The following is a 26887-nucleotide window of genomic DNA, read 5'->3' as shown; positions in this document are numbered from 1 at the left end:
CAGTACAGGCCCTTCGGCCCTCGATGTTGTGCCGACCTGTCATACCGATCTCAAGCCCATCTAACCTACACTATTCCACGTACGTCCATATGCTTGTCCAATGACGACTTAAATGTACCTGAAGTTGGCGAATCTACTACCGTTGCAGGCAAAGCGTTCCATTCTCTTACTACTCTCTGAGTAAAGAAACTACCTCTGACATCTGTCCTATATCTTTCACCCCTCAATTTAAAGCTATGCCCCCTCGTGCTCGCCGTCACCATCCTAGGAAAAAGGCTCTCCCTATCCACCCTATCTAACCCTCTGATTATTTTATATGTGTTTCAAACTGTATTCATATCAACCACATGCCCTTGCAGTTCATTCCACACATGAACCACAGGCTCTGGAGTAAAATTTCCCCTCATGTCTTTTTTTAAATCTTTTCCCTCTCTCCACCATCAGAACTCCAGTCCAAGATAGTGGTTGAGTAGGACATTTCAGCTGGAGCTCTTCTGCTCTGCCCGTTCTTTTTCTTTCTCTCCTCGCTTTCCAAACTTCTGACTTTAATCTTACTCAGAGGGGAATAGAGGAGGCGACTCCAGGGCAGACGAGTCCCAGACCAGGCTGTTGTGCACGGCGAGTCCTGGAGACGAGTCCCAAACCAGGCCAGCGCGGGAGCTGAATCCCAACTGGAGGCCAGTGCGGGCAAAGGCGAGGCCCAGACCGGAGGCCGACACAGGGTGAGGCAAGGTCCTGGAAGCGAATCCAGACTGGAGGCTGTTGGGTTGGGGGTTTGGGGAGGAGGGCGGCAGGTCCTGGAGGTGAGCCCCAACTGAAGGCCAGCATGGGGAGGCTAGTCCCGGACTAAAAGCCATTGCAGGGAATTGAGTCCTGGACTGGAGGCCACCTCAGTGAAAGGACTGTAAATGGAGTATTTTTTCCCCCTTTCTCTTCTTATGCCAGACTTTTATTCATCATTCTTTCAATATTTTTACCAAATACTTAAATGTCTGTACCTAGATATTTTGTACCTAAGTTGGTGCCATAAGCGGTGACATTGCAAACTTTGCACTCACTCAAGAGCATGTGACAATAAAACTCTTTAAAAAAAATGCCTCCTACTCTTGTCATTCATTGTGCTTATCTAGACACCTCATGAACCCCGCATTCCCAGCAACATTCCGGTAAATCTTTTCTGAGCCCTCTGTAGTTTAATAATATCCTTCCTTTAGCAGAACAACCAGAACTGCACACAGTATCACAAAGAGGCCTCACCAAACGTCCTGTACTGACCTCAACATGACGTCCCAACTCAAAGGTCTGAGCAATGAAGAAAATTGTGCTAAATGTCTTCTTAACCACTCTATCTCTTTGTGATGCTACCTTCAAAGAATTATGTACCAGAGCCCTTAGGTCTCTCTGTTCTACAACACTACCCAAGGAATTGTATAAGTTCCACCCTTATTTGTTTTACTGAAATGCAGTACTCCAGCTGAGCTTTTTATTTCAGCTCAGGGCATTCACTTCGGTGTCTTTTCTGGCACCATGTTTCGAGTTTACAGCACAGTGGTGCGATCATCGCCAAAATTCTGTAGATTCGGCAGATTGGAAGGTGGCAAATGTAACCCCACTGTTTTAGAAAAAACGGAGAGAGGGAGAAAACCGGGAATTCTGGACTGGTTAGCCTAACATCAGTAGTAGGGAAAATGCTGAAGTCCGTTATAAAGCATGTGGTAAGAGAACATGTAGAAAATATTAAGCATTTTGTGAAAAGTCAGTCTGGATTTTTGAAAGGGAAGTCATGTTTGACAAACCTACCAAATTTTTTCTGAGGACATAACTAGTAGTTTAGATAGAGAGAGTCTGTCGAGGTGGTAAAATTGGATTTTCAGAAATGCTCTGATAAAGCTCCAGTTAAGAGGTTAGAGTGCAAAAATCAAAGGATTGCCAGTAATTCATTTGCAGAAAGGAGTAAGATTAAATTGGTCAGTTTCAGATTGGAAGGCAGGTGACAAGGGGAATACTGGAATCAGTTATTTATATTTTATGCAAATAATATTGGACGAAGGAACCTAGTGCAAGTATTAACTGACGACACTTAGTTTTGTGTCAACAGTGAGGAAGATGTAAATAGGCTTCAGATGATTTAAACAGGTTGAGTGAGTGGGCACTTGCTGCAAAGGTGCAGTGTAACATGCATAAATGTGAAGTTGTCCACTTTGGTAGGAAAAATAGAATGTCGGAGTATTATTTAAACAGTGATAGACCGGGGAGGGTGGATGTAACAATGAACCTGGTGTCCTCGTACACTGGTCATTGAAAGCAAACATGCAGGAGCAGCAAGGAGTTTGGAAGGTGCAAAGTGCATTGGCCTCCATTGGAAAGAGAGTTTGAGAACAGGAGCAAGGAAGTCTTCACAAGCTCTGTCCAGGTTCTTAGTGAGACCACACCTGGAGTGCAGTGTGCACTATGGGTCTCTTACGCAAGAAAAGACACACTTGCCACAGAGGGAATGCACTTAAGGCTCACCAGACTGAATCTTGGGATGGCAGGTTTCACATAAGAGAAGCGGTTACATTGACGGGGCCTGTACTTACCGGAGTGTAGAATAATGATCTCACTGAAATATGCAATGTTCTGACCGCGCTGGATAGATTATATTCAGGAGTAATGCTTCCCCGGGTCAACGAGACTGGAACAAGGGGTCACATGGGATAGAGATGGGAGAGAGATAACAAAATATGAGGCTGGATGAACACAGCAGGCCAAGCAGCATCTCAGGAGCACAAAAGCTGACGTTTCGGGCCTAGACCCGATAGGCAGCTTTGGATGAGATAGTGAGAAATGTCTTCACTTAGAGTGCTGAACCTGTAGAATTCTCTACCACAGAAATCTGTGGAGGCAAGATCACTGAGTGCGAATCAGATTGACTAAAGGTACAGAGAATAATGAGAGTATGACACTGAGTTAGAAGTTCAGTGGTGATCATGTTGAATAGTAGAACAGGCTCAATGGGCCAAATAGCCTACTCCTGCTCTGATTGTTTGTGTATTTAGGTACAGAATAAAGCCTCCTCTATTCCTTTAGACAGGATGTGAGCATTCCTCAACACTGTCCGCATCAAACTCTCCCGGGGCAGGGACAGCACAGGGGTCAGGTCCAAAGTAAATCTTCCTTTGCACTATCCACATCAAATGCTCCCAGGTCGCTATCGTTAGCTGTGCTTCACCTCAGGAGTTCTAAGCTCCAGTAATTACCTTGCCACCCAGCATGGGGTTCTGCATTGCTGTCAACACTGTTCCCGCGGTTCAGCTGTTTCAGAACTGTGTGGGTGAATGTAAATGTTTGTGCAGAGCCAAGCATCAGGCATGGCCTTGGAGGGGTCAAGTTTGGGGAGGGCTGGACTGCCCAGTCACTGCACGGTTCAGCGAAATATTGCTCAAGTCCTCAGTGAGAAACACGGTCTGGATAACGCTTCTTCCTGCTTTTGGATTGGCTCATTGACTGGCAGTGTTAGGAAAGCAGTGTGCACTGGCCTCGGGGATGGAGAAGCAGAAAAGCAGCGTGGCACTCCCATCTCTTTGACTCACACTTAAACAGCAGGGCATGCTGAATGAGTCAGCACTGTGTTAATAGGAGCTATCAGGGTCTTTGCTGCACTGTGATACTGACAGCTGGCTTCAGCAATTCCAGTCAAACCTATTGACCCGCGTCACTCACTGTGCGTCTCAGCTGACTAGCATTTACCCTTTGCCCCATAGGACACAGCAGAGAGAGAGAGAGAGCTTAGTCAGAGATCGGCCCTTCAACCCGTCACGTCCATGCTGATCAACAACAACCGCCTAACTATTTTCATCCCTCCCGATGTTAAATTGGACTGCATCACATCCCCTCCTCCCTCCTCCTGCAGGATGCACTATTTCTGCAGTATCGCTGCCTGGATGTAAGCTCCCAGTGACCCACGACTATGTCTGGAGCACCAGCGATAAGCGAGAAAGCTTTGCGCTCATGTAGTGCCTCCTGTGGGACGGAAGGTGTCCGAACTCCCACAAACACCAAAGCATCGAGAACCCGGGCGATTTCTTTATCTGTCACTAATTGAGGGATAACTATTACTCCAGGTGCAAAGCCTGTAAACATAGAAACAGAGAAAGTAGGAGCAGGAGTAGGCCATTTGGTCTTCTAGCCAGCTATCCCAATCAATACGACCATCACTGATTATCGAACTCAGTCCCCTGTTCCTGCTTGCTCTCCCCTCTCCTTTGATCCCATTAGCCTAAAGAACTATATCTAACTCTGGGCAGGGCAGGACTTTGGTTTAATGTCTCGCCTGAAAGACAGCCTCTCTGACAACGTGGGACTGCCCCACAGCAGCCCTCTGACGTGTCAGCCTGGATGATATTCTCAGATCGATCCAAGGTGGGCTGGGCCTGATAAATGATGAACTGAGGGATGGGGGTCACCCACTGAATAACAAAGACCAGCAGCTCCAGAACAGTCCCATGCAGAGTCTGGGGGGGGGGGGGGAGAGTTTTTCTAGCAACCAGTTCAGAGATATTATGACGCAATTCTGGAACAGCCAGAACTTAAACCTGGGCCTCCTGTCTCAGAGTTAGGTGCATTGCCACATCAGCCTTCACCATCTGGGCTTCCATTTCTTTCCATCTCGGAGTTTCTGCCTACCTTGCTATTTCTCTTACCCTCTGGTACTGGACCAATTTTGTTTTATAATACACTCAAGCTCTTCCACCTCAATCCAGTTCCTGTAGATTCGTCAGGAAAATAGCCCTTATTTTCCCTGATGGATCCATGAGTAATTATTGATGGTTTCTATGTTGGGATGCTCCTTCAAGCGGAAACAATTGTCCCACATCTATCTTGTCCAGTCCTTGTAGGATTTTATTGAACTTCCATCAGGTCACCTTGAAACATTAAAATTGCCTGAAACCCTTCTGATTTTTGCTGTTAACCTCTCCATCTTGGTGCCATCCTTGTAAATATACCTTGTGCTTCCTATCATGGTTTTAGTCTTCTCTCTAATGGATTCATCCATGTTCACCCATGGTTGACTTCTGAGCTCCAGGTCTTGCCCAGAAATAAATTCCAGTGAGTTGTTTAAATTTTAAGCAGAATTGCTGACCCATGATGTGGATGTCATGAGCTTTTCACCATTAGCCCTTTTCCTTCGTCTATCCTGCCCCGTTTCTCGTTTGCTGAGGTGTCGGCGCTGTTTCTACTTCCCCAATCTCTCGCTTGCCCACTTCACATTCGTTGAGCCAGTGATGTGTCCCCAGCCCGAACCTTTGAATGGTAGCGTCCAAACTTCAGCCTAATGTGGCAGGCTGAATCCTCAGCGAGGTGTGGGCAGTGGATAGTAAAATCAACTAGAATTTGCACTGGGATTTTGGCAAGCCATCGCCCATGAAGCTCAGAGCAGATTCCCATTGTTTTCTCTCTGCCACGTTAACAGTCAGACTGACATTCTGACATGCCCAAGGCTTAGGGCATCCACACTCTCTGTTTAAATGAACCCATTTATCAAGCAGTTGAAGCTGCTCGCTGCTTACCCCACACCAGCGTTCTGAATAGAGACCAGCTCTCCCCCTTAGTTGAGGGGTCAACCACGAGGGGGCATAGTTTTAGGGTAAAGGGACAGGAAATTCAGAGAGGGATTTAGGGAAGAAAACATTTCTGCTCAGTGGGTAGTGGGAATCTGGAATGCACTGCCCAGGAAGGTAGTGGAGGCCAGAATCCTTTTAAAAACTACTTGGTGGAGTACTTCAAATATCATAACATTCAAAGATATGGAACAAGAGCAGGAAATTAGGATTGGCACACTTTCAGTGGTCATTATGTTGGTGCAGACTCAATGGGCCAAAGGGCCTTTTTTACACTGTACGAATGTATGACATTGCTAGGAGAGCCATGGAACTCAGTTTAATGATCGCTTCGTCTTTCAATGCACTCATTTCGGCAGAAAGTCTATTATATTCCTCTCCTTCTCTGTTCCACTTATTTGTAATCTGCCTGTTAGGCAGTGTTTGTTAGCTGTGGGTGGCTGTGTAAAGCTGAAGGTGACTAAACCACTAATGGAATATATGCTGCAAGTTTTGCTTTGTATTTAACTGTCTTGAGGAATGTGTTTGCTGAATTTGACAGATTTATGAGCTTCTGAAGATAATTTTCTGCAGTGGAAGTTCAAATTATGTTTGTTTGTTTTGATAGATGAGTTCTTGAAAGATTTCCCAATGTTCCAAACCTGCCTGAACAGCAACTCATATTCCGCCTGGGAACCCTGCAGCCATATGGTATCAATGTGGACTTCACCAGTTTCAAAATCTCCCCTTCCCCCACTGCATCCCTAAACCAGCCCAGTTCATCCCCTCCCCCCACTGCACCACACAACCAGCCCAGCTCTTCCCCCCCACCCACTGCATCCCAAAACCAGTCCAACCTGTCTCTGCCTCCCTAACCGGTTCTTCCTCTCACCCATCCCTTCCTCCCACCCCAAGCCGCACCCCCAGCTACCTACTAACCTCATCCCACCTCCTTGACCTGTCCGTCTTCCCTGGACTGACCTATCCCCTCCCTACCTCCCCACCCACACCTTCTCCACCTATCTTCTTTACTCTCCATCTTCGGTCCGCCTCCCCCTCTCTCCCTATTTATTCCAGTTCCCTCCCCCCATCCCCCTCTCTGATGAAGGGTCTAGGCCCGAAACGTCAGCTTTTGTGCTCCTGAGATGCTGCTTGGCCTGCTGTGTTCATCCAGCCTCACATTTTATTATCATAGAAATAATAGTATTTCACATTCACTATCTTTTTCAGCCACAACATCGTCACGGCTCACTTTAATAAAGATACCTATAAAACAGGCAGGTTGCAATGAACTCTAAAATCATTCTCGCTCACCTTTTAATATTCTTCCCACCTGCGATGCAAGGTTCACATCTCTATTCGCCAGTGAGTATGATTTACAAAGGCATCCAAAAAGCAGCTGCTTCGCTGGAAATCGCAGAGGTTTAGAAATGTCCACTTCCAGAGTGGTGCAGGCAGTTTCCAAGCATCAACGAACAGGGTTACCCCGTTTTCTACACTGCTGAAAATCTGGAGATGGGGCTGTTGCACTCAGCATCTGCAGTCTGACTTGATTTTTTTCTCTCCTGCCGTTCGGCTCCAGCTCAGCAACACAATGTGCTGCCACTTGTATCCCTTGCTGCTATTTGTTCAATCTCACTTCATTTATTTAAGTAAATGGAGACAACAATTTATTTAGATAACTGTGATCCTAGAGGAGGGAATGTGTTTATTAATTGTGTTTACTAATCTGTGAGGGATATCTCTTTATGTATATAGCTGTGATCTATGAGCGTAACACATTTGTCTATTAATGTATCTGTAATTTTTAAGGACAAATATTTATTCAGTCACTGTCACCTGCGAGGGCATTCTGCAAAGGCAGAAGCCTGGTTCTGATCAATTGGCAAGCACAAGAACTTCTCATTTCAAAAGCAAAGGAAATTGATGTTGGTGGGAATTTGAAACAAAACACTGAAAATTACTCAGGAGGGTAGGCAGCATCCTTGGAGAGAGATCAAAAATTTACACCCCAGCTCGATTGACCTGTTGTCAGAGCTGGGAAATGCTGAGGATGCAAATAGTTTGAAGGAAGTATAGAGTCTGGGGAAAAGGCAGGGGAGGGAAGACTGAAAACAGAGTCTTTTTGTCCAGTGAGTCTGAAGGACTGTAGGGATGGTGGTGCAAGGCAAAAAGGGATGGTCATGGGTCCAGCAAAGGAACAAGGGGTACTGCAGAGCTCTCTAGTCACCAGAGGGTACAGCTCCAGACTGAGGATCTGGAAAATGTTTGGAATGGTGAAGGCTGTTTGGGAAGAAGAAAAAGAAAAGTAGGAGCCAAGATCATGTTAGCGGGAAGTTAGGATAACAAGCAAAATGCAGCAGGTGCTAATGTCAGTTTTTACCTGTAACAGGTTGGGCTGGATGTCATGTGCCACCTGTTGGAGGGTTGGGGGGGAGCAGGTAGGTGGTGCTAGTCTTTGGTTATCATGCATGTAACTTACAGTGATGCAGGTGTTCAACCAGCCTTTCCGCCTGGCTCCGAGCTGACCCCCAAAACCCTGGGGAGGAGGGGATGGGCGGTGCACAGGTTCCAGCCCACTCATTGTATGGAAATAAATAATGAAGGATCAACTGAGCCATACTAAAACAGTCAGCATGGACAACTAGCCAGCACATTGTCCTCTTTACAGAGGTTATGGAAGGAAGGGATGGGGAGCTACCCCTTCAGAGGGTAATCTCTGCGCATCTAGTGAACCCCATTGAAGATAGGAGCACAACATGTTTCCCTCCCAACTGCATCCCACCTTCCCTTCTACACACTTTCTCTCCAAACCAACTCCCTCCCGAATCCCCCTGTAATCTTGCTCACTTTGTTTTAAAGCTGGATATTGGATCAATGAGGGAGATGTTGATTCGAGAAACCTGGGTAATTTACAGCACATCCAGAGGCCTATTGGCCCAATATGTCTGTACCAGACCAAAAGAGAGTCGTCAGAATCCCTACAGTATTGAAGAAGACCCTTTGGCCCACAAGATCCACACCAGCTCTCTAAAGACTTATCCCTGTAACCCTGCATTTCCCACCTAGCCTGCATTTTCCTGGTCACTATGGGCAATTTAGCATGGCTAATTCGCCTAAGCTATACACCTTTGAGCTTAGGAAACCAGAAGCACCCGGATGAAACCCACACAAACAGGGAAGAATGCGCAAACTCCACACAGTTGGTTGCCTGAGGGAGGAATCAAACCTGGCTCCCTGGTGCTGTGGGGTAACAGTGCTAACACTGAGCCACCGTACTGCAATTAGGACTGCCTTCCTGAAAAGCCAGACAATGCAACAATGAAGAACACCCCTGTCTTTAAATTGCAATATTCTTGCCTATGAAACTCTCACCATTTTATCTAAGCTAAAGAAGATTGTCAATCAACTTTTATTTTTGTAAATATACAGAGTCTCTTTCCACCATCTTCTACAGCACGTATTTTTCTCTAAAAATATTCTTCATAAATAAGTGTTGTCTAGGTGGTAAGATGTTGTTCCTGCATCTTGTCAGTTTGGCACTCATTGTTCTCTTTGATAATTGACACACTGTACAGGTGATGCTGTCTCTGTCACTCCTGATGTTGCAGGAGTCATGTTACCTATTACTAAAGTTGGCTTGTTGGATCGTGATATTTCCGTGTGTTATTAACAATCTTTTCCAGTTGTCCAGATGGGTGGAGGTCAAGTGTGAATTCCGTTTCTTCTTAATAATGTACTGTCTCCTGGAGTTCCTGCTTCAACAGGAATATATATTTGCTAGACTGTGGTTTTTTCACAAAATATTTGCTTTGTTCTTTATTTAGGGGATATGTGTGTCATTGACCAGGCCAGCATTTACTGCCTATCCTTAATTGCCCTTGAATGGATATTGCTTGACAGGCCTTTTCAGGGGCCAGTTAAAAGCCGAGCGCATTGGTGTGGGTCTGGAGTCACGTGTAAGTCAGAACGGGTCAGGATGGCAGATTTTTCTCCCTCCAGGATATTGGTGAACCAGCTGGGTTCTTTTGACAATCATCTTTTAATGTCCTTTCGGGAAGGAAGCTGCCATCTGGTCTGGCCTACATGTGACTTCAGACACACAGCAATGTGGTTGACCCTGAACTGCTTTCTGGGCAATTAGGATGGGCAATAAATGCTACCTAGACAGCGACACCATCATGCCATGAATGAATAAAAGGGATTTGACATGTTTACTGATGTATCGGCACCCTCCCTCCTGTCATTGAGCTGCGGTCTTACCACCTCATGGCCACATACTAGATGTGTTAAGCTTCACAGTCTAGTGTCTGAGGCTGATGTGCTGACTAAGTGACAATGTTGAGCCCAAACCCTTTAACAAATTCCTTACACTTTCCGGATATGCACTGGGTGCCATCAACTCGTACAAATCTTTGAGGAATCAGCTGCTCGGCAGCAGAGTTCAAACTCTGGAGATGATTTTAGCTTTTTTTATTTTATGAGATTGAAGGGAATCCTTGAGTAGCAGTCTTCCATTCTTTACTGTGTGGAAATCAATCGACTCCCAATGTAGCCTGGGTTCTGGGTGGTATCCCTCTTCCTGCTGGTACAGAATGCATATTAAAAGCCACATTCCCACCTACCCTGACACCACTCTGCATTTACACCTCTCCATTCGCATGTGGCTCTCAAAAATCTTCCAGAGGAGCTCTTCTGGCTTTGCTTTGGAGATTGATTATTTGGCATCTGCCCGGTAGAGCACTGTCTTCCAGTGAGATGTCGCCTCTGATAGAGCAGTATGATCCTGTTGCCTGCTGTGATTACTGCATCTTCTCAGTGATCCATGGATCACTTGCTGAAAGACAACATCTGTAGCTCTTCATCCTTGCTGGTCTCTTCGCTAATTTCGTTCAGTTTTGATTTGATTTATTGGAGTCACATGTACTAAGTACAGTGTAAAGCTTTGTTTTGCGAGCAGTGCAGGCAGATCATACAGATAATCCATTGCTTAAACAGAGTGAGGCATACAGGTTACGCTGCACAGGAGGTGCACAAAGCAAGATTAACATTAGCAAGATCAATATTATTTGAAGTTAGAGAGTCCATTCATCAGTCTAATAATGGCAGAGAAGAAGCTGTTCTTGAACCTGCTGGCGCGTGTGTTCTAGCTTTTGTATCTTCTGCCTGATAGAAAAGGTTGTAGGACAGCGTTACTGGGGTGAAAGGGCTCTTTGATGTTGGCTGCCTCTCTGTGGCAACAAGGAGTGTAAATGGAGTTCATGGGTGGAAGGTTGGCTTCCATGATGGTCTGGGCTGTGCACGCAACTTTCTACAGTTTCTTACACTCCTGGGCAGAGCTGCTGCCCTACCAGGTCACTATGCGCCCGGATAGTATGCTTTCTGTGGTGCATATGGAAAAGTTTGTGACAGTCCTTATGGAGATGCCAAACTTCCTGAACGACTTGAGAAAGGAGAGGCATTGTTGTGCCTCCTTGACCATCACATCCATGTGGGAAGTCCAGGACAGGTTGTTGGTTACCGTTAATCCTAGGAACTTGACGCTGTCAACTGTCTCCACTTCAGCAAATACTCAGATATCTGAACCTAAATTTTTGTCTTTTTTTGGCTAAGTCTTATTTTTTGGAGGGTTTTACATTGCAAGACTAAGCAGGTTTTCCAAACCTACCTGATTAAGCTTACCTCATTAATGACCAAATCCACACCTCATGGTGTCCCTAACATCCAATTTTTCCATCACCTTACCGTGCAGAATTTTGGAATGAGTCAGCGGATATCTGCCCCAAGGAATGGTCTTCCTGACATCCTGGCCTTCTTTAAAGATGCCCCAGGTTCGGGTCCAATGCTGGCCATGGAATATGCCTGCATTTGAACGTGGGTGAAACTTAGTAGTTGTCAATAACTCACTCCTATTTCCCTCCCTTGTGATGTGACGTCATCCTCCCTATTGTCCCATCTTTCTCCCAAATCCCCTCAGAGTTCAGCTTCTGCTCACAGAAACTTAACATGGAGGATGAGGCTGCTTGACCCAATGCAACCACTCTCATTTCTCAACAGGGAGCCCAGTTTCTATCCGGACCCACAATTTCGGCCCCTTACCCCATTAGCTCCACATCCTGGATTTCATAAGTTACACTGTTATATTCTGTTTCCTTTTGGGGTCCCTCTGTAATGAGCCGGCAGAGTTGAAGTGTAAGACCACCCAGGGTATTGTGCACAGTTTTGGTCTTTGCTGTCTGAGGCAGGATTTTCTGGTTGTGGAAGGAGTGCATTGAAGATTTAGCAGACCATTTCCCGGGATTTATGACTGAAGAGACATTGAATCTGTTGGGACTACTTTGACTGGAAATTAGAAGAATGAGGGAGACATCACGGGAACCTAAAGAATTCCATCACGGTTAGACAGTAAAGTGGGAAGGATGTTCAGGTCTCATAGGGGAGATGTGGAGCTGGATGTGGGCCGTACAGTTTCCTGTGTTGATCCTCTTTGCCCAGCTATGAAACCTTCCTGTTCTGCATTGTGAAGAAAGAGTGAGATGGAAGAACTGTTATTCGAGATCCAGGAGCAGGAGAGGTGCTGAGGTATGCCCAGTGAGTTGGTAGGGAGTGCAAAAGCTGGGCATATTTGCAGTTTAGGAGGATGAGCTGTATAGGAGCTGCTGTGTGAAGATACTGCTTGCAATGGTAAGAGGTATAGACCATTGCTGTGATGTTACGGTTGTCACAACACTTGACAGAAACCTCACTATCTTATGAGTTGTACCAGTAGTATAAATATCTTATTTAATCAGCAAAACAGTTAGTTCGTTTCTCTTTATTACTGTTCCCCAAAACAAAAGAGACTTTCATCAAGTAAAAAGAAGCTTTTTTAGTAAGAACAAACTTTTTTCTTTAAACAAGTGGTGACTTGGGTTATTAACTGAGATGCTATGCAGACTTAAACTATAAGCCCCTTAATCCTAATACACACAGATTTATGTTCAGGCAGGACAAGCCAACACAGCTCTGTCGGGTAATCACAAGTGGACAAATAAGATAACCAGACAACAGTTAATTCAGAAACCAAATTAAGAAGATACAAGGGAACTTTTTGTCCCTTTGATTTCTTGTCGATGAGCTCACATTGCTATCAGCCTCAGGCTCAACAAAGACCCTCTGTTAGTTTGGCATGTCATTTAGATGTCGGTCTTATAATTAAGTTAATAGTTTAGCTTTCAGAGATCATGAAGAAAATCAGAGACACTGTTTCCGAGAGCATTCACTGAACCTGGGGAAGTAGAGTTATCTCTTCAACTAATTGTCTTTAAGGGTTATATTTTACTCAGAGAGCGTGGGTAAGAGATAGCATTGTTTCCTTGCATGCCTCCGCACCACTGAACAACCCTGAAATCTGTGGTAAAACGGGAACAAGATGTCCAGATACTATTTCTCAGCAACCTTCAGCACTTGACCCCTTTCAAATCTCATTCTGTGTCAAGCAATTATAAACCATTAAAAATCCTGTTATTTCTCATTTAAAGTCGCTTGTCTTCTAGACAGCAGGCAGCTCTCTGTTCTTTTAAACTTTTGACTTTACCATTCCAAAACATCACCTGGTAAATCCTTCAACCAGGAACTGTCAAAATCTTCCATCTTCCAATTTTCAGAATCCACTTATATAGCTGTTGCTAATGTTCAGTGCAATGGCAGTGTTAGAGTGAATATGAGGAAGCAGAGGGAAGTTGGTGGTGCTAACCCATGCAGAGCACAGAACATCACAGTATTAAGCAGTCAGAGAGGTCTACGGCACAGGAAAAAAGGCCCTTCAGTCCATCAAGTCTGCACCAGTCGAAAGCAAACGCCAAACTATAGTGATGGAGTCTTAGAGGTCATGCAATTTCTTCTGATGCTGAGAGTACCTCTTGGTCTGTGAAGCAGCACTGACCGGGGCCTGTACTGAGGAAGGGTCACCAGACATGAAACGTCATCTCTGACTTCTCTTCGCAGATGCTGCCAGTCCTGCTGAGCTTTTCCAGCAACTTATGTTTTTGTTTCTGACCTGTGCCACTACCTGGTTCTGCGCTGGCCCGGCTTTGTCACTAAGGTGTCCTTTGTTTGTCCAAGGGAAGGCAGCTGTCCTCCTTCACCATCAAAGAATTTATTGGATTTGTGAACAATTTGCTGTATTTCTCCAAGGGACCTTTCAGATCATTGATCATTTTTGTAATTTATGAGAGGGGAGTATTAGATAGTGATCAGAAAGAAGCCATTCAGCCCAGAAGGTGTGCACTGACCCTCCAAAGAGCATCCCACCCGCACCAAAATGCACACCCCTATCCCAATAATCACGCATGTGGTTTTTTACCATCGCTAGTCCACCTAGAACACACATCTTTGGACTATGAGAGGAAATGGAGCACCCGGAGGAAACCCACATAGACGCAGGCAGAATGTGCAAACTTCACACACACAGTGACCCAAAAGTGGAATGACACCCAGGTCCCTGGTGTTGTGAGACAGCAGTGCTAACCACTGAGCCATCCAATGAAATTATTGATCAGCCTCTGTACTTCACAAAGGAATGTGTTGAATTATTGATCATTCCTGTATTTCTCAGAGGGATGAATTCTATTATTGTTTGATCTTTCTACTTCTGCTAACAATGAGCTGGAATTTAATCATTCTTGGGTTTTCAGACAAGGATGTAAAACATTATTGAACAATATCTGTACTTCACCCAGAGGTGCATTGGATTATGTTCAAACTTTGTATTTCTCAGAGTGATGCATTGGATACTTTTTCAGTCTCTGTTTTTCTCACAGGGATATTCTGGATTATTAATCTGAGTCTATATTTAGACCAAGAATATATCAGATATTGATCATGCATCATCTTTCGCCGAATGATATATTATTGATTAGTCTCTCTGATTTTCATAGGGCCATGTCAGATTATTGACTAGATTCAGTATTCCTAACAGGAAGTGATTGAAATAATGATCAGTCCCTAAATTTTCAGAGGGATGTATTTGAGTATTGATAATTTGCTGTATTTTCCACTGGGATATTTTAGCCTGTCAATCAGGTGGTATATTTCTGCTATAAATGTGTGGAATTAATAAACAGCCTGTAATTTCCAGCAATGTGTTGGATTATTGATCAGCCTCAGTATTTTGGATAAGGGTAGATTAGTTTATTGGTCAGCCTGTGCTTCTCTGACAGCAATATATTAGTTTATTGATCAATCTTACCGTTTCTGAGAGAAGTATTTCTCACAGGGTTATAATGGATTGTTGATTTGTTTCTGTATTAATCGCAGACTGGGTTAGTAATCAATCACAGGCCCTGATGCTGCTCCTGCCCTGACCTTCCAGCCCCTCCTGTGAGTGCAGTCTCAGTATTTCTCACAACCATTTGATGTGTATTTGATGATTAATATTTTTCACAGGGTGCAGCAGATTATAGTTCAATCTCTGTATTACTCAGGGGAAGTTACTAAATTAATGAGCAGCCTCTGCATTTCTCCCAGGAAAATATTTTATATTGATTATTGAATCATAGAATCCCTACAATAAGGAAAGAAGCCTTTTGGCCCATCGAATCCACGTTGACGCTCTGAAGAACGTCTCATCCAGACTCCACCCCCTTCTCTGTCCCAATTCTCCCATTTCCTATGGCTAATTCATCTAGCTGACACATCCATGGACACTACAGGACAATTTGGACTGTGGGAGGAAACTGGAGCACCCAGCAGAAATTCTCAGAGACATGGAGAAAATGTGGAATATTGTTCAGTCTCTGTACTTCTCTCAGGGATATACTTGATATTGATCAGTCTCTATATATCTCAAAGAGAGTTATTGGATGACCGATCACCCTCTACGATTCTCAAAGGGATATACTAGATACGGAAATTCATCGATAAGAGTGAGATCGAAATGAAATTTAAAATTGGAGAGGTTCATTCAGAAATCTAACAGCAGCAGGGAAGGAGCTGTTCTTGAATCTGTTGGTACTTGCGTTTAAGCTTTTGCATCCTGTGCCTGACAGAAGAGGCTGGAAGAGATTATACCCGGGGTGGGAGGGGTCCTTGATGATGCTAGCTGCCTTCCTGAGGCAGTGGGATGTGTAGATGGAGTCAATGGATGGGAAGTTGGTTTGTGTGAGGGTCTGAGTTGTGTTCACAACTCTCTTTAGTTTCTTATAGGCCTAGGCAGAGCAGTTGCTGTACCAAGCTGTGATGCATCCAGAGAGGATGCTTTCCATGGTACACCTGTAAATATTGGTAATAATCTTAACGGATGTGCCAGATTAGTGGCACTCTGTACTATTGTTGAGATTGTGGAGTAATTATGCCTGATTACTAAAGCAGCTCGTATTTACCCTGCTATATACCAACTCGCTAAGTGACACCAGCCCCTCATCCATCTAGATCCAGCCATGGTGCATCTCTGATCCCCGATAATCAGGCACAGCACAGTCAAAGGAGGGAAGGGTGCAGTGGCAATGACCCTATCTCTGAGCCAGGAAGTCTTGGTTCAAATCCCCCTTGCTTCAGAGGTGTGTCATGACATGCCTGGACAGAAAATACTTCGCCAAAAGAAAATTGTATGGTAGCAAACGACTCCAAACCCCTGTTCCAGAGATGGCAGACCGCAACCCCCCCACCAAACCCCCCCCCCCCCCGCCCCCACCTCCCCAGTGACAGCACTGGGAATCAGGAAATATGTCACGGTGGCTCAGTGGTTAGCACTGCTGCCTCAGCGCCTGGGACCTGGGTTTGACTCCACCCTCAGGACACTGTCTGTGTGGAGTTTGCACATTCTCCCCATGTCTGCATGGGTTTCCTCCCACAGTCCAAAGCCGTGCAAGTTAGGTGGAATGGCCATGGGAAATTGCCCATTGTGTTCAGAGATGTGTTGTGTAGATGGGTTAGAGGAGGATGGGTCTGGGCGGGATGCTCTGAGGGTTGGTGTGGACTTGTTGGGCCAAGGGGCCTGGTTTCACACTGTAGGGGATTCTATGATCTTCTCCTATGATCAATAACTTCTGAAGGAAGCATTTGGTTATTGATGAATACCCATATTTCTCATAGGGTAATACAAAGTTATTGATCAGCCTCACCACCTCTCTCAAGTCTGATGTTAAACTGTCTGATTTATGTATATTTTAATACAATTTATTATTTGTTTGGATTTTAATTTTGAGTTTGCAACATATGATTTTCTTCGTGCATCTCAGTTAATTTATAAGTATTTCCGTAGACATTCTGTAGACAGTTTTTAAAACTGTTTAAGGGGGCTACCTCAGCAGCCAAAGTGATTTGTGTTTGCTTTCAGATTTTACAACTTAGCAAGATGAACCATTATGTCTTAAAATCAGTTTTAAAAAATTACACTGGTTTCTTTGTAAGCTTGGGGGGAGAGATTTTTTTTCGTTTTACTTTGAGTGGAGCAGCTCTAACGAAGTTCATTTCGTGCATAAGGCAATTCTCCTGAGAAAGGGAAAATATAGTAAAACTAGATTACTTTAGAGTAAGGAGCTTGTGATAGGCCCAGAGCAACGTGTTGGGATAAAGCCCTGAAGAGGCTACTTGAAACTGATTATGTTTAAATTCAAGAATATGATAGCTCCAGAACTAAGCTCTCAGATGTTCTAGTCTAGGAGTTATTGTTACAGTTACCATAAATCTATGAGGATATTAGAGAAAGGAATTCTGGTGTGAGTGCTGTATAAGTGTTGCTATTGGATATTGTACAAGGGATGTTGCTGTTTTTAAACTTGTATAGGAGTTTTTTTGGTATTAATGTGATAATATGTTTACTGTGTGTTTAAAGATCTGAATTTGTGCTGTCAGTAAATAGATTGGTTTATTCTATTGTATCTTCATTTCTTTTACTTACTATACTTCTGTTTTATTGTTAAAACAAAACCTGCAACATTGTGTGCTTTTGAGCCAGTGAGAGAACACCTTGTTAAAACTTGTATAAAACGAAATATGAGCAATTGAGTCTAATTTCAGTCTGGGATCTGATTTGTACACTAATAGCATCAGCTGGGATCATAACGCAATCATGTTTGTTATATTAATCAATAGTTATATTTTAGGCATTGATGTATTGGATTATTGATTTATTTTGATATTTCTCACAGGGAGAAACTGGACTATTGATCAATCTTTATCCTATTGTTGAGCCTCTGCATTTCTCACACGAAATGTATTGAATTAATGATCAGTCTTAGTATTTCTCACTGAGATGTTTTGGATTATTAATCAATCTCTGGATATCTCACAAGTTTGTATTTGATCATTGATTATGCCTCACGGAGATGTATTGGTTTAATGATCACTCTCAGGGTGATATTCAATTACTGATCATTTGCTATAGTTCTCATGGAGTTGTAGTGAATATTGATATTGATCGGTCTCCATATTTTTCAGAGGGATATATTGGCTTATTGATCAGTCTCTGTATTTCTCACAGGGTTATATAGGTTTGTTGATCACTTGTAATTTCACACAATAAATATTTAGATTCTTGATCAATTTCAGCATTTCTCATAGTTTTTGTTTGGATTATTGATTAGTTTCTGTATTTCTCGTTGCAAAGTATGAGTGTTGGAAATCTGAAACAAAAACAGAAAGTGCTGGGGAAACTCAGGCCTGGCATCATCCCTGGAGAGAGAAGCAGAGGCAACATTTCAAGTCCAACGTGATACTTCTTTAGAGCAGGAGTCATGTTGGACTCAAAGTCTTAACCATTTCTCTCTCTGTATAGGATGCCAGACCTGCTGGGTTTCTCCAGCACTTTCTGTTTTTAGATTAGTAATTGTTCAATTTCTGAACTTCACCTCAGGTATTATTGGATATGATCGGGTCCTGCATTTCTGACAGGGATATATTGAATTATTGTTCACTCTCTGTATTTAGAGCAGGCAGGTATTAGATTATTGATCCAGTTCTGTACTTCTCCCAACATATGGGCTTTTGATTTGGCACTGCATTTCCAGTAGGCAAGGAACAGAATTTTGATCCATCTCTGATTTAGATACTGATCCTAATCTTTGATACTGACTGGGGACATAGGAGTCTTTTTCAGGATGGCAGCCAGTGACTTCCCCCACAGCTCTCTGTGGAAGGGAGTTCTAAAGAATCTCAATCAACTGAGAGAAGAAATTTCTCCTCATCTCTGTCTTAAATGAACTCCAGAAATACTCAGAGAAAGGGTATGGTAATTTGATATTTCAGGTATGAATCAAAACACCAACCTGTCATGGACTGTCCTGAATGGAACAGCAGGATATTCGAAGCAAAACACAAATGGAAGATGGAAATTCTGATCAAGAAGAGGGCATCGTATTGGTCACAGAGACTCCATCCCATAAGCATTCAGTTGTGCTATACAAAGCAGTGAATGTATGTCTGCAGTGTGTAGAATAGACTACTTAAAAAGCTACCTCGACCCTCTGAGTAATAAGAATTAGAACAAAGCTAAGAGACTTGGACATTCCTCCAGGTTCAGGTTCAGATTCAGAGAAGATAAACTGAATTCTTTAAAAAGCAGAAGTCATTCTTGGTAACACAGCCGGGATCAATCATTTTATCAGCACGGATGCAGTATCCAGTGAACTTGTGCTGTTATTAAGTGGACTACTGATGAAAAAGATATGAATAAAATTGAATATGGAAAGCAACAAAGCTATTATATTAGTAAAAGCTGTGAAATTGTGACTTACACAATAGAGATACTGCTGTGTTCTTTTAATGAAACAGAATCTCTCTACTAAAGATTTAAAGAACTGTTATTGATGCCAGGGCACAGAAATTTAGATGAAAAGAAGTTAATTTTGTTTTTCAAAAAAAAAACACTACATAGGCTATTTGCCTGTCCATCCTGCAAAATGTAAAGAAGACTTAGTCACAAATGCAGGAATAAGGGATAGAGAGTAAAATAAGCCCATAGAAGAGATGCAAGATCATAAGAAATACCAAAGGACACCATCACCATTGTGCATCATAATAAGTCTACACTTACTGAGGGATTTCAACAAGGTGGTAGGTAATGATTTAAAGTTGTGGGACAGAGATAAAAATATTTGTATTTCGCATTGAGTAAATGTGACAAATGGTTTCGCTCGTTGACAATAATACAGTGATAATGTAGTGGAAACATGGACAGGTATGAACAGCTGGCAACATTACTTACAGATTGTTGAGGAGAGTTTGCGAATGATGAATTTAGAAAATTTTGTATAAATTTGAACATAGTAACTATGACTACTGCAGTAGAGAGGCCTTTCCTTAATGAAAGGTGTCAAAGGAAGTAATAGATGAAATGGATGAAATAAAGTTTTGGAAGCTTAGCCAAACTGTGCATTATCAGTTGTATTAGTGTCGGCTGCACTAGCACAGAATTTGATGGTATCAGAGAACACCTCCGCTCAGTTCGCAAAAAACAACTGCACCTCCCAGTCGCAAACCATTTCCACTCCCCCTCCCATTCTCTTGATGACATGTCCATCATGGGCCTCCTGCACTGCCACAATGATGCCACCCGAAGGTTGCAGGAACAGCAACTCATATTCCGCCTGGGAACCCTGCAGCCATATGGTATCAATGTGGACTTCACCAGTTTCAAAATCTCCCCTTCCCCTACTGCATCCCTCAACCAGCCCAGTTCGTCCCCTCCCCCCACTGCACCACACAACCAGCCCAGCTCTTCCCCCCCACCCACTGCATCCCAAAACCAGTCCAACCTGTCTCTGCCTCCCTAACCGGTTCTTCCTCTCACCCATCCCTTCCTCCCACCCCAAGCCGCACCCCCCGCTACCTACTAACCTCATCCCACCTCCTTGACCTGTCCGTCTTCCCTGGACTGACCTATCCCCTCCCTACCTCCCCACCTATACTCTCTCCACCTATCTTCTTTACTCTCCATCTTCGGTCCGCCTCCCCCTCTCTCCCTATTTATTCCAGTTCCCTCCCCCCATCCCCCTCTCTGATGAAGGGTCTAGGCCCGAAACGTCAGCTTTTGTGCTCCTGAGATGCTGCTGGGCCTGCTGTGTTCATCCAGCCTCACATTTTATTATCACAGAATTTGATGGACTTGGTTAAGGATACAGCCCATTCCAGTTAGTTTTTGGTAGGAATGGTAAAGTCCCATCAATAGTTAGAGATCAGTCCCCGGCTTGGGAAGGCGCTACAATTAGCTGCACCTTTGCTTGTTAATCGTAATGCAAGCAGTGTGCCTGAGGCCTCAGGAAGAATTCAGTGAGCCATAAGACATAATGTAAAGCCATTAGAAACTAGTTTGGCAAATAGACACACTTCTCACAATAAAAGAGAGTGCTTAAAAGTTGAAGATGCCCAGGGAAATCTGTGGTAAAGCCAGAAAATTTAATAATTACTACGAATGGGAACCAGACTGTCTGGCTTTGAGGTTGCTGTCTGTGGCTTATAAATATGCAGATTTCAAAAGAGTTCTAGAAAGCAATATGGAACCAAGTACTGTCATGAACATATGTTGTACAGCTATGAGGATGAAACTGTCATTTGTCTGGTGATGGACAAATCAGTTCTGACGATCAAATGTGAGGCAATTGGTCCCAAAGAACAACTGTCAAAACCGGGTACTAAAGTCCAATATTCACCAAGAAGAGATGAGTCAGTGAAGAAATGCAACTGTCACACGTATAGCAGGAAGGCCACTGCGACATATAACTACTGGCTGAATATACAGGATGCGGCTCAGGAGGTCAGTCTCACTTATTGGGAACCTGAAATGCAAAAAAGAAAGACAAGAAAATGCAAAATAAGCTTGGACAGTACGTCTGGAAGCCAACATGCTCTTGAGAAAGAGATCACGCACCGTCGAAAGAAACCCAGTGAGGAGTGGGTTCTCAAGTCAAACGGTAACAGTTTTAATAAGACAGCAGGTGCAGCTAAACAAGGTCAAGGAATATAGAACAGACCGGGAATACCACCCACAGGAGGAGTCAGTGTGATTGGGATTTCTTCGTGGCTGTGAACAAAATTAGACGACAACGATGACAGCTGCCGAATAGCCAAGAGTTGCAAAGCTGCAGGGAGCTTGGGTTATATACCGAGGTGCAAAATAGGATGTACACAGCCCTATCGCATAGGTAGATACAGAAGGTAACGGTGTCTCCTGCTAAAGCAAGGCTAGAGACATGAGGCTCGATGAAAAACTGGGGGTCCGAGATAGATGAAAAAAATCACCGCCATCTGAAAAAAAACAATTTGGGGGATTTTTTTTGGTATTGTTAGCATTAAATACTTAGGAATTTCAATTAACTTATATGAAAGCCACATTTGTACAGCGAGCTCAGTTGAAAAGGCAAGTGTGTCCTCAAAGAGGTGTCAAATGTACAGGGGCACTCTGGAAGTTAAATGAATATGGACATGGCATAGTTGTTGCCTCTCATTCTCCTAATTCTTTTCAAAATTAGGTTGTGTTCTGTTGAAAGCAGGCGCTGTCAAATCGACACGAACCACGGGGGCAGTTTTCAGGCATCTTTAGGATATATGTAGGTGACGTTTTCCAGGGTGGGTGGAGCATGAACTTGGAAACATTGTCATAAATGGGCTTACAGCAGAGCTCAAAATTAGAAGTTCAGCTACAGTGTCTTTTAAGTATATTGGATTGGTAATTGGACAGAATGGACCCAGCATTTCTTTGTCAGACTCATTGTTACTATAAAGATGCGAGGGAAAAAAGATACAGCAGCTTCCAGAACTGAAAGGAATTGCAAAGATTAATTGGACAGCTAACTCACAGGGCAGCCAAATAAGACCAGATGGCTGCTTCAAAGTATTGGAGTTGTATACAACTGTGGAAATGCCAAGGTGGGAGATATTCATTCAGACAAAACACTCATAAAAATGGCAGTGTTTTCAAATTTCCATTGCTCGGAGATGCCAGGGAGATGAAACATCATTTTTAGTGATACCTCTTCTGCAAAATATCTGTGATGAATTCTGCAATGCAGGAAGATTGATAGCTTTTTATTTGGAGAGGAAGGTAAGTGTTGTCCTCTAGCTCAGGAAGCTTCAAAACAAAACAGAAGAGCAGTAAAATAAACCTTAGTTGATGCATTAAAAATGGCATTTTTAGTGAAATATTGGCAGATCCTAAAAAGGGATTCAGCAGCAACACCCATTGAGTGCCACTTTGATAATAAGTCATTATGGGATAATGTACATTCTTTGAAAGACATAAATGAGAAAGGACTGAAAATCAATATTGCTGTTTTGAAACAGATACTGGAGAACAGGGAAATCTCCAAATTGAAATGAGTGGATAGCAACAGTCAGCCATCTGACTCCTTTGTGAAAAAAGGAGCAAAAGAACATATAGAACTCAAACATACACTTTAAAGAAGCAACAAGAATGTAAAGTACAGTCATTTTGTATTATTCTGTTTTATTTTTCGTTATTATTGTATTTATTAATTTATTTTAAAAAGGCTTATGTATTAGGATCTGCAGGGTGCCTGAGACCTGATGGAACTGGGGAACAAATAATTATTATCTGTCACTTCAGGGATATTTGCAATAGATCTGTTGTAAAAATCTGGGGAACACATTATCAGTGTGGTTGAAATTTGTAGATTGGGAATAAAACTCTGACAAGAAAAGTTTTTGCCTGGACTCTTTCTAATCAGGGTCTAACCTCTGGTATTTAACACTCAGCATGTATTGGATACTGATCAGTCTTGGTATTTCAGGATGCTATGGATTGGATTATTGACCAGTCTTGGTATTTCTTGCAGAGAAGTATTGGATTATTGTTCAATCTTGGTACTTCTCATATAGATATATTGGTTTATTGATCAGTCTCTATATTTCTCACAGGGTGTAATGGATTATTGATCAGTCTCGGTATTTCGGGCAGTGATGTATTGGATTATTGATCAGTCTCTGTATTTCTCGCAGGTATGTATTGGTTTATTGACCAGTCTTGGCATTTATTACAGGGATGTATTGGATTATTGATCAGCCTTGGTATTTCTTACAAGCATGAATTGGGTTATGGAGCTGCCTTGTTATTTCTCACATGGGTGTATTGGTTTATTGTTCATTTTCTGCATTTCAGGCAGGGATGTATTAGATTATTGATCAGCTTCTGTTTCACATGGGATAAATTAGGTTATTGATCAGTCCTTTGTACTGGAGTGTAATGCATTATGCATTAGTGTCTGTATTTGTTATAGGGATAAATTGGATTATTGATCAGTCTGTGTATTTTGACAAGGTTTGCATTGCGGTGTTGATTAGTTGGAGACTAATTTTTCCTGGGGATGTATTAGATCATTGATCAGTTTGGGTATTTCTTGCTATTTGGGTCTTGCTATTTATCACAATAATAGGTTGGCTTATTCATCAGTCTCCATATGCATCACAAGAATGTACTTAATTACTGCTCTATTTCATTGTTTCTTATTGGAATATGTTGAATAATTGCGGAGTCTGTATTTTGGGCAGTAACTTATCAAGTTATTAAACTATTTGGTGGTACAGAACTTGAGTATCGCTGGAATTAAATATTTTGTCATAGCTTTTCATCTGACACCTATCAATAACCTATATTTCGAATAAATGAGAGGAATGACAAATGGACTCTGGTTAAGGCATTACCGTGGAGATTAGTTAGTGATGACTGACTGATGGCTGCTTGGCTTTGTTTTGAATCAGGCAGGTTGACTCTGATTGATCAGAACATTCCCCTAAGAAATGAGTCAGTGAATGGCAGTCAGCTATTGTGTTGAATTGGAACAGGTGCAGTTCAGTGTGTGCACATGTTCCTTCTGTCTGCAAGGAACAGGGCAGTGTGTATTAATATAAGTGGCTACCAGTACAAGCCAGGCTGCCACACTGTAAAACTGGCTGACAATCCTAAATCACTTACCTGTGTCATTCTTCTGATGAGCAGAAGGTGAAAAGCTTTGACAGAAAAATTTAAGTTTTCATTTATTATTCAGTTTCAATATTCCTCACAGGGTTGTAATGTTTATTGATCAGGCTCTGTATTTCAGGCAGTGATGTATTGCTATTGATCAGGCTCTGTATTTCTCACAGGTGTATGTTGATTTGAGGATCAGCCTGTGTATTTTGGACAGTGAAGTCCTGACTGTTGATTAGACTGTGTATTTCGAGCAGTGATTTTTTTTTATTAATGATCAGGCTCTGTATTTCGGCAGGTGATGTATTGATTACTGCCCAGAGTCTGTATTTGGGGCAGTGATGTATTGGATTATAGATCAGGCTCGGTATTTCCGGCAGTGACATATTGCTCATTGATCAGGTTCTATTTTGGGCAGTAATGTATTGATCATTGATCAGGCTCTGTATTTCGATTATTTCGATTATTGTCCAAGCTCTGTATGTATTGCAAGTTTTTTGTTGGTTTATTGATCGTGGTTGGTATCTCTCACGGTATGTATTGGATTCTTCACTGTATAGAGTGTCTCTGCATTTATCACAATGTATTAGAACAGTAATCTGCCTCTTTAATTCTCTCAACGATATGTTTTTGATCAGTCTTAATGGGCCTCACAAGGATGTATGGATATATTAGAATTATCGAGTCATACAACATTCAGGCCGCTATGTCTATGCTGGCTATGAAACACCAAACTACAAAAATCCCATTTACCTGCACCTAGTCCATAGCCTATGATGCCCTGGCATTTTAATTGCTCATCCAGATGCTTCTTAAATGTTGTGAGAGTACCTGCCTCCACCACCGTCTCAGGCAGCACCTTCCATGTATCAACCACCTTCTCTAAAATCTCCTCTAAACTACTTATTCCTCCCCTTAAACTTATGCCCTCTGGTCTTAGTCATGTCTGGCATGGGGAAGAGATTCTACTCTGCCTATGGCTTTCATCATTTTTTGCATACCTCAGTCAGATCCATCCCCCTCAGCCTCCAAGGAGGACAAACCCAGCTCATTCAGCCTTTCCTCATAGCTGAGACTTTTCATCGCAGGCAACATCTTTTGCACCCTCTCCGCTGCGGCCACATCTTTCCAACAGTGTGACGAGCAGAACTGCCGACAGTATTTCATCTGTGGCATAACTAAAATCTTATACATAAGCAAAAGCAAAAGTTTCAGGAGAGGCTTAGTGGGTCTGGCATCAACTGTGAAGAGAAATCAGAATTAACGGTATGGGTCTGGTTTTAATTTCTGATTTACAGCACCCGCAGTTCTTTCAGGTTTAACAAAATTTTGTACAGATGTAACAAGACTTCCTTGCACCTGTATTCTACACCCCTGCTAATGAAGGCAGATGTTTCAGTCGGCAGGATCCTGGGGCAGCACGGTGGCTGAGCGGTTAGTACTGCTGCCTCACCGTGCCAAGGACCTGAGTTCGATTCCAGTCTTGAGTGACTGTCTGTGTTGAGCTTCCATGTTCTGCCTCTTGTCTGCATGCGTTTCTTATGGGTGCTCCAGTTTCCATCCATGGACTAAAGATTGGGTGGATTGGCCATGCTAAAATTGTCCAGGGAGGTGCGGACTGAGTGAATAAGTCATGGGAAATGTGGAATTACATGGATAGGATGAGTCTAGGTGGGAAACTGTTCAGAGGTTTTGTGCAGACTTGATGGGCCAAATGGCCTCTTTCTGTGCTTTAGGGATTCTGTGATCCTGGATGCCTTCTGTACCATCCTGTTTACCTGTCCTGACATTTTCAGAATCTATAGACTAGGTCACCAAAGTGTCTTTGTTCCAACAGGGGACCTGTTGTGTATATCTTTCCCTTATTAGAAATCTATTGCCTAGCATTTATTGGGATTAACTTTCATCTGTAATTGCTCTGCATAGTTTACCAGCAGAGATCAATATTAGGCTGTAGAATGAGACCTTCCTCTTCTGTACCAGCAAAACTAACACTTTTCATATCTTTGACAAACTTACCAATTATACCTGCTACATTGACATCGACAAATTATTAATGTACACAACCAACAGTACGGGCCTCCGGCACTGATTGTCGAGGCACACTGCTGATCGCACGCTTCCAATCACAGGAACAACTCTCGTCCATCACTCTTTGCCTCCTGTTTGTAAGCCATGCCTGGATTCAGTTTGTCAACTTGCATGAGATATCACGGACTCTTACCTTTTGGACCAGCCTTCATTTAGGACCTTATCAAAGGCTTTACTAATGTCAATCTAAAGCATTTCAAGTACACTACCCTCATCAATATGTCTTCAGTCACCCTTTGAAAAAACTCAATTAGTCAGCCAGGATTTCCCTTCACTGCAAGGTATTCCAGGTCTGAGGAGCAGTGGCTCACCAGGG

The 26887-nt window shown here is 43.0% G+C and overlaps 1 protein-coding gene across 10 annotated transcripts in view; it reads left to right on the top strand.

Moving 5' to 3' along the window:
- The window catches only part of LOC125446329 (ras/Rap GTPase-activating protein SynGAP-like), a 746401-nt gene that overhangs the window by 48186 nt on the left and 671328 nt on the right, over positions 1-26887 (top strand). The window contains exon 2 of one of the 10 annotated variants that reach the window (XM_048519812.2): positions 23433-23513. The exons of the other annotated variants lie outside the window; for them this stretch is intronic. The gene's annotated coding sequence lies outside the window, so the exon portion shown is untranslated. The remainder of the gene's footprint in view (positions 1-23432; positions 23514-26887) is intronic. 10 annotated transcript variants of the gene reach the window in all.

This window comes from Stegostoma tigrinum, chromosome 34, assembly GCF_030684315.1.
Source record: "Stegostoma tigrinum isolate sSteTig4 chromosome 34, sSteTig4.hap1, whole genome shotgun sequence".
Taxonomy (NCBI): Eukaryota; Metazoa; Chordata; class Chondrichthyes; order Orectolobiformes; family Stegostomatidae; genus Stegostoma; species Stegostoma tigrinum.
This window is presented reverse-complemented; position numbering and strand designations above follow the sequence as displayed.